Below are 9,289 nucleotides of genomic sequence, written 5' to 3'. Positions count from 1 at the left end.
CTAAAAATTTTATGTTAGGATATTTTTAAGATTTTATTTTTAAGTAATCTCTACACCCAACATGGGGTTCGAAATTTCACCCCCATATCAAGAGTCTCATACTCTACTGAATTGAGCCAACCAGGCACCACCACACCTATAGTAGGACTTTATATAGAACTTGTGATTACAGTTTTTATTATTATAGCATCATGGTGAGCTTAGATAACAAATGTTTAAAATTGCTTAATAATTATTTCATGAAAGGTAAAAGTGGGATATAATAGTAAAATAAAAGACATAATGTATTTTTTTGCAATACAGAATTACTTTTCTCACAACATATTGCCATGACCAGATGAGAAAATTGGACCAGAAGAAGAAATAAACCAAATGTTTGCTTTATACAGAGGTAATTAATATTTATTATATTGTGGTTACCTTTGGTATCTAAGGAAATAAAAGGTAAAGTAATTAATATTAGAATTCAGAATGGGGTATATATATTTCAAATATATTGAGAAAATAAAGGTGAAAAATATGGTCCATGGAACAAATAAATAAAAGAAGTGGCTGAAGAGACCGATTTCTAGATTATTGGTAGAAATGTAAACTGTTATGTTTTTGTTAACATAAATTAAAATTTTTAAGAGGACTTTCTACTTTTCTACTAAAAATTCTAGTTTTAGGAATTTATTTAAAATCAATATAGAGAAGCGTGATTTCTTTTTTTTTTGCTTTTATATTTGAATTTACTCTTCATTTAATTTTTAAATACTACTATAGTTGAATATTAAAACAAAAACAATAGCAAGTAGTGAGCTATGATTATAGTCCTTCACTCATTCACTACTGCATATAAAATGCCAGCAGCATTACTCACTGGCCCCATTAAGAGGTCTGACACTGAACACCACCCCTGGGATGATGTTCATCATTCTCATAGGCTTCCCCATTGTAATGGCGCCGTCTTTCCTGATTTAGATCAAAGTCCACCAGTTCTACCTGGTCCATTTCATCAGTCTCTTCTACTTCCCCTGTCAGGTAGCAGTTTTTCCAGCAAAGAGAGTTTATCAGGAGAAAGAAAGCCATTCTCAGGAAAGTTTACCTTAAATTCGATGACTAGGCAACTCTTCTCATATGGTCTATGATAAATTGGCATGCCTTCACTTAGCACTTGTTTGATATCTCCATGCTTGACAATTTAACCTGGGTGATAGGTGATGATGATGGTTCAGTTGTCAAGAGTAGATATTGGCTTTTGAAAGCCGCACAGTGCTTCATCCAGCTGTATGGCCATACACATGAAAAGATCTTCTCCTCACCAAGTAAAAACAGCGTGGTCCTTCTGATCTAAAACAGTGATAGTATCTCCTGGTTCCAGTCTTGTTCTTGGTCTCCTTCACCATGGAATGTTATCTTCTGGCCATCCTTCACGCCTTTGTCAGTATGAACTTCTAGAATCTTCTCTCAAACTATCTTCCTCCCATTGCAGCTTTTACATCTATCTTTGGGACTGATCCGTTCCCCACGGCCCTGGCACTCCATGCCCACAGACTGAATTTGCTGAACCATTCCAGGTCCCATCTGATGAATTCTTATTTGCATTCCAGTACCTCCGCAATTGGGACAACATTCAACTGCCCCCTTCTTACAACCTCGGCCTTCACATTTATCGCAAATCACATTCTTTTACAGAATTAGTTTTCTTCTTGCACCAATATATAAATCTTCTAAGGTTACTGAGAGCTGATGCACAACATTTTTAACTCTCCTTTCTCTCTGCATCCTTCCTCCTCCGCCAAAAAACATAAAGATGTCCATGGGGGAGCCAAAACCACCACCAGCTCCACCTTCTTTAATTGTCTGTTCTCCTCCTTTGTCATATAATTCCCTTTTCTTTGCATCAGAGAGTACTTCCTAAACTTGAGAAATCTGTTTAAACTTCTCTCCTTCATTTGGATTCTTATCAGGTGGTACTTCAAGGCCAGTTTCCTGTAGGCCTTTTTCAATTCCTCTTGGGTGGCACTGGGGTTGAACCCCAAAACATCAAAGTAAGTGGTTTCCTTCAACATTTTCTACAGCCGGTGAGCAGGCCAAGGCCGGTGTGGGGGAGCGGGAAGGAGCGTGTTGCTGGGTGCAGCTCGCGCAGCTGCCACTCCTCCGCCTCTCACCGAGCGTTCTGCAAAGTTGAGAAGCGTGATTTCTTAAAGGTATTATTTTTCCCCTTTTCTCTGTAATAGAGACTATTTAAAAAATAAAGACCTAATATATTGTGAAATACCCACATAATGAAGTAATATAAAGCTATTGCAGATTAAGTAGTGGGGTGCCCAAGGGGCTCCCTATGTTGAGTGAGCATCAGACTCTTGATATTGGCTCAGGTCATGAACTCAGGATCTTGGGAACAATGGCAGCCTGCACAGGGCTCTGTATCAGGGTAGAGTCTGCTTGTCCCTCTCCCTCCCCCTCCGTTCTTCCCCACTCACACATGTAGGCACTCTCTCTCTCAAGTAAATAAATAAAATCTTTAAATATACATGAATAAAAATAAAAAAACTCAGGGCAGAGTCGGCTTGCCCCTCTCCCTCCCCCTCCATTCATCCCACTAGCACATGTGGGCACTCTCTCTTTCAAGTAAATAAATAAAATCTGTAAAAATAAATAAAAATAATAAAAAATTAAGTAGTAAAGAATTCCTCTAATCTCTTACATTATGTATTAAGTAAAAATCTTCAAATTCTGGGGTGCTGGGTGACTCAGTCATTACACATCTGCCTTTGGCTCAGGTCATGATCCCAGGATCCCAGCATCAGGCTCGCTGCTCTGGGGGAAGCCTGCTTCTCCCTCTCCCATTCCCCCTGCTTGTGTTCCCTTTCTCACTGTGTCTCTCTCTGTCAAATAAAAAAAAATCTTCAAATTCTAAATGATTGTCACAGAATAGTCTTTCACACCAATGAAAAAATATCTTAAGAGTGATTCTCTTTTGATTATAGAATTACTGGGAGGTTGATTTTCTTTTTATACTTTCTAAATATGTAGGAAAAATACATTATTTTTATGTTTAAAAAATATTACCTTCAAAAAGTAAATTAGATAGCCAAACATTGACATTTATTTCAAATCAATAAAATTATCAAGTTAAAAGCAATCTCAGAAAGGCGTTAAGAAAATAGATTTTTCCGTGACAAATCAACATTTAGAAATCATACACAATATACTACAAAGAGAATTCTAAAAGACACAAGTTAAATGCGAGAAAAATTGTCATATGCTTGCAAGCAAATGTCACTTAATGTAAGCAAAATTTTTTAAATTTAACAAAAAAACCCCACTGTTTATAATATTCCCTATCTGCTGGAGAGACAAGAATACATAGTTAATACAAATACTAGAAACTATAAGGTACTGTATTTACATGAAACTTATTTTCAATATTACAAATGAAAAATTGAAGTTAATAAAATATCAGTTTTTATGTCAATTAGTTGATTTTTTTGAAAATGATTTTGCACATTTTCAGATTTATATATACAATATTAAACATAATTTGAATTTATTAAAGTATATATGTGTATCAGGGAATTCAATAAGTATAGAAAATATAATAACTTCTCTTTCTTTTTATATTTTGATGTTCTCTAAGATAGCTGCAATAATCATATACCTTATAATCAGAAAACTATTGTAAGAAAAGTCAGTAGTTATTCAAGAAAATTTCACACATTCTGGTTATTCCTGAGTCTTGATTCTAGCCTAGAAATATCTGATACATATATTTTCCTTTTGACAAACTAATTGTAAAATATCACAATACATGCTAACAGTTTTCACTTGGTGTCTTGTAAAATTGTGGTGTATCTTCCTTTTCCTGTTCTTTTTGATTTTTTTGATTGTTGAGATATTAAAACATCACATTTTCATTTATGATATTAATATATATTAAAACCACATTGTATTTCATTACTTTTTGGGTTATTTACTCCTGCCATATGGCATTTATCAGTTCTGGCCACTATAATACAATGCAGTATAATGGGTAGCTTAAACAGGGATCTCTTTCTTTTTTTTTTAAAGATTTATTTATTTATTTTGGAAGACTGAGAATGAGACAGAGAGAGAGAGAGAGAGAGAGAGAGAGAGCGCACACATGAGAGTGGGGAGGGTCAGAGGGAGAAGCAGACTCCCCGCAAAGCCAGGAGCCCAATGCGGGACTGGATTCCGGGGCCTCCAGGATCATGACCTGAGCCGAAGACAGTCGCTTAACTGACTGAGCCACCCAGGTGCCCGGGATCCATTTCTCACAGTTCTGGAGTGTTGGCCAATTTGCCTCCCCAGTGAGGGACATCTTCCTGGCTTGTAAACAACTGCTTCTTGCTGTATCTTTATGTGGCAGGGAGAGAAGGTACTCCGTCCCCTCTTTCTCATCCTATGACGCTGGTTTCATCACGGGGGCCCCATTCTCACAATATCATCCAAAACTAATGACGTCCTACAGGCCCTATTTTCAAACACCATCACATTGTGGGTCAGGGTTTCAACATACGAATGTGGGGGGAACACACACAATCAGAACTGGACACAGACATAATCATTTTTCATAAGTTTTTATGTAATCCTAGGCTTTTGAATACAACCAGTTACTCTTGCTTGCTTTCAGTGATTAGATATTCATTACACAAATTTATTTCTGAATTTGCTGAATATTTGACTTACAAATACAGGGTATCTTAATCTATTCTAGTTGTGCTTTTTTGAAATTCTTATCTCAACTGATGAGAAAAAAAATGTGGGAAACTATTCTAAAACAAATAATTATCTTTGTAATTGCATTTATTGTCTCATAAATAGAACAGTAAACTATGCAGCTGGAGGTTGTGTTATACTGGTAGAAAATCCTACAGTATGAGATGTTGAGCTTCCACCAGAAACACAGAAAGTAGGGGGCCACGTGGCTGGTTCAGTCAGTAGACTATGTGACTTGTTTCGGATTGTAAGTTCGAGCCTCATATGGGGTGTAGAGATTACTTAAAAAAAATCTTTAAAAAAATAGCAGAAAGTAGGAAACACTGCGCATATCTATTTACTGAATTTTCTCTTTTGAAGACAGGAATATAAGTGGAAGGGTAAAAAACGGAAGGACTATTTTAGATTCATGCCACAGGGCACAGTTTGAATCTTCCTAAAATAAGACTTTAGTTAAAAATGAATTTAAAAAATTAGTTATATTAATGTACTGAATTACAAGGCATTTAAGAGCAGGGGTTGACAATAGACTACTATTCAGGTATAAAATAGAAGGAAATCCTGCCATTTGCTACAACAAGATGGACCCTGAGGGCATTATGCTAAGTGAAATAAGTGAGAAAAAGACAAATATCAATGATCTCACTAATATCTAGAATCCAAAAACAAACAAACAAAAATAAAATAAAATACCTGAAAATATCTGAGAAACAAACTGAGGGTTCTAGAGGGGAGGGGGATGGGTTGGGCTGGTGATGGGTACTAAAGAGGGCAGGTATTGAATGGAGCACTGGGTGTTATATGCAAACAATGAATCATGGAACACTACATCAAAAACTAATGATGTAATGTATGGTGATTAACATAACATAATAAAATAAAAGTTAAATAAAATACCTGAAAATGAAAAAAAAAAGAGTGGGGATTGTTAGTGTGGACTTTGATGACACAAGGTCAGGGCGAGAAATGAATGTTTCCTTGATTTATTTGTTAACTACCTCCAAATCGGGGGTTCCAGCAAAATTATCAAAGCCAATCTTATCATCTAAGAATTAAAGATGTACTTTAATAAAGGAGAAAAAAAGTTAGAAGTGTGAGAGCTAACAAGTAATTGATAGTTATTATAAGATCTATTTTGCTGGCAAACAACTTTAAAAAAATGAATTAGAATTGTTAATCATCTTTAATTCCCCATTTATTTAAATAAATATGTATAATGGATAAAGAAATACAAGTCCGGAAAATGTGCAAGACAATCCCCACAACTGAAATCTTACTGAACAGTACGACCAGATTTACAGGTTTCTGATGCCTGTTCCCTTATTTATTACAGTAACAGCGATAACAATGTCATTTATATTAGGCAACGCCGAACGTTTATTATGAGCCAGGTACTATTCTGTACCCTTTATAGGTATTAATTCATTGATTCATTCTCATAATAATGCTGGCTATCACAAAATTTTTTATTTGTTCCATATTTCATTCTGTTCTTATACAAATATATTTTCTTTTGTAATTACTTTTATTTCATCCCATCTCTGTCAAGGGATAAAATAAATATACCACAATTCATAAAAAGCAAATATTTGCAATAACTGAATAATTAGGTAATGCTGAAATTTCTTTTTTTTTCCCCAGAAATTTACTTGGAGCTTAAACATATCCAATCTTCAAATATCTTGCTTTCTTAACCACTTCAAAATATCAGAATATTGGGTTACTCTCTCCCGGCTTTGGAATTATGTGCTTCTCTGAAACAGTTGTTATTATTTTGCAGAACTGAAATACCAAATATTGATTTTTAAACAAATTATGATAGCTTTCAATGTTTTAAAATTTGCCGTTCTGATAATTACAGATTAAAATATTATATAACACTTAAACTAGGCCTTTCTCAGTGAGCTAGGCTTTTTATTTTTAAAGAAAAAAATAAGCTAGAACCTATCACACCATAATTTTTCTAGGGAACAAACTTCTTGTCATTTTAATAACTACCACTATCCCCTCTCCCACACACTACTTTTTGGTTAATGATCGTGGTTCCATTTGATGTCATTAGAAAATTCATGGATCATTTTCAATAAATCATGACAAATATAATGTAAAAAAATATTTAAAAAGTTACCTACCATGTATTTTAAGGTAGTCTGCTGCAAAATGAAATGTCCATTGAGATCAACACATGAGTATTAAGTAAGACTCAGAAGCGTCCATGCAGATATCACACTGAGGGAGCGTTGTCTTAGTTTCAGCAGATCCTTGCTTGCTCTACAGAAGCAGGATGGAACCCACTCAAAATCTGGTTTGTATGTCAAAAATGATGATGCCAGCCAGACACAGAGAAGAAGGAACGGAAAAGTTTATTTTGCTACTGCAAAATAAGAGCTCTGGGGGAGAGCAGTGTAAGCCTCCTGAATGAGTCTGAAATGGTTTGTGGGAGCAGGGAAAGGAGATTGGCTTGGAGTTTTTATTGTGGGGAGAGCGTGGGGCTGGACACAACCTTTCCAGTTGTGGGCACCTATTTCCCATTTGTTTCTGGGGTTTGAACCTCACAACAAGTGAGGGAGCAAGTAGACTTTGTTCCCCGCCCGTCCAAAAGCGGGCTGGGAAAGGGAGAAGGGAAAGTGAAGCTTGAAAATATACAGCACCCAATATTAAAAACTGAAGTCAGACTAGATTACATTTGTTATGTAGGTATTTTTCTCCAAGTACTATCACATTTGTTATTAACACAGAAAAATCTATCAATCTACAGATTTGCTTTAATAGAATAAGAAAACTGTATAGATGAATCAAATCTGTCAGCATCCTTATTTCAAACTACTCCTCACCAGTTTGTGATTTGTGTACTAATAGTGTATCGAGAGTTATTTATGTCAGTAGATATTTTAATAAAGGGGATGTCCTTGAAGAAAGGAATTTAGTCTGTAAAATGAAGAATATGAAGATAAAGTAGAGGGTTTAAATGATGGAAAATGACAGGTCAAATTAAATAAGGTGATGAGAAAATAAATAATTTTCATCCACAAAGAGAGGAAGTAGAATATTAGTGTTTAAAATATATGGATTGAAAACTTAAATATAAATCATGAAAAACTTTATAATAAAAACTATCCAGTTTCACGGAGGAGTTGGACATCTTAAAGAGACATTTTTCTGGGGGCTGACAAGAATATGAAACAGGTAAAACATAAAACAGTAGGGTTAGAAAAGAAGGGATAGGCCTTCTTTGTACACACACATATATATTCTTTCTATAGTATCTTTATCTTACTTTTAATAATCACATTGATTCATTTTTTTGCAACTCTCTTATGTTGTACACTAAATAAATCATTCCTTTTGTTATTAGCAGAATGCTATATTTTCCTGAAGTTCTTTATTATTTTCTGTGCTTTTTCCTTAAAATTCTCCTCTAAATTCTTAGTATCTACTTGTTTATGATTGATTTTCTGAATTACCTTTCCTTAAAAGTATCAACTACTCATACTTAATTGTCAGTAAAGTACTAACTTTATTCCTATATTGTTTGTTTTAGTAAACTGTCAGCCACATTAGGCAAAAATATCTAAAACAGATTGTGTGTTGTTCTGCTGTGTTTTCAACAGATGTCTAGTTAATTGGAATTTCTCATAGTTGGACCAGTTGTGTCAGCTTCTTAGAAATATAAAAATACCGCAACCATATACCTTTCCTTTTGGAAGTAAGCCATTGTTTTTCTTTTTTAAGTTCCACATCACTGTCCCACAATTGCATGCATTTATTTAATTATTTATACATATGTCTCCTTTTACTAAAAGTAAAACACTTCATCGGTTGGAACCTTTAACATTCATGTAAATGAAAAGTGGTCCAGCTCTGAAGGAGAGTCATGGAAGTACCAGAAGAGGCAACATTCGAATAAATTAGATGATGACACAGCATAAAGGGACCCAAACTAAAATTTGTTGGTTTCTACAAAGCACTGATGTGTGGAATGGGAAAAGGAAATCATAGAGTTCATTTCTTCTCTGCTAAACTTGGGTATAGAGAAACCAGGTTTATCAAATTTGTAAATGATAGCTTTCCGACAAATTTTTACACAAATCAGAATTCAGTATTTGATGACCTATTATAATGGCATAAATATATTCAATAAAATTTATATTTAATACAAATGAAAAATGCAATTTACAGTTTTAGCAGGTTATATATGTATCCCAGCTCTGACCTTTCCTTTGAACTCTAGATTTGTGTGTTTTTTTGTTTTTGTTTTTTTTTAAAGATTTTATTTATTTATTTGAGAGAGAGAGAATGAGAGACAGAGAGCACGAGAGGGAAGAGGGTCAGAGGGAGAAGCAGACTCCCTGCCGAGCAGGGAGCCCGATGCGGGACTCCGGGATCATGACCCGAGCCGAAGGCAGTCGCTTAACCAACTGAGCCACCCAGGCGCCTGATTTGTGTTTTTAATTGCCTCCTTATCCCAATGTGGCTATCACTCTTTTTTAATTAAACATTTTATTTATTTATTCGAGAGTGGGGGGGAGAGAGAGAGAGAGAGAGCAAGAACAAGGGGGAGGGG

At 35.1% G+C, this 9,289-nt stretch overlaps 1 pseudogene; it reads right to left on the bottom strand.

Moving 5' to 3' along the window:
• Positions 1–858: 858 nt before the first annotated feature.
• Positions 859–6,893, bottom strand: LOC113920639 (annotated as a pseudogene).
• Positions 6,894–9,289: the final 2,396 nt, after the last annotated feature.

This window comes from Zalophus californianus, chromosome 3, assembly GCF_009762305.2.
Source record: "Zalophus californianus isolate mZalCal1 chromosome 3, mZalCal1.pri.v2, whole genome shotgun sequence".
Taxonomy (NCBI): domain Eukaryota; kingdom Metazoa; phylum Chordata; class Mammalia; order Carnivora; family Otariidae; genus Zalophus; species Zalophus californianus.
Note: the sequence above shows the minus strand (reverse complement) of the source record. Positions and strands in the feature narration are given on the sequence as shown.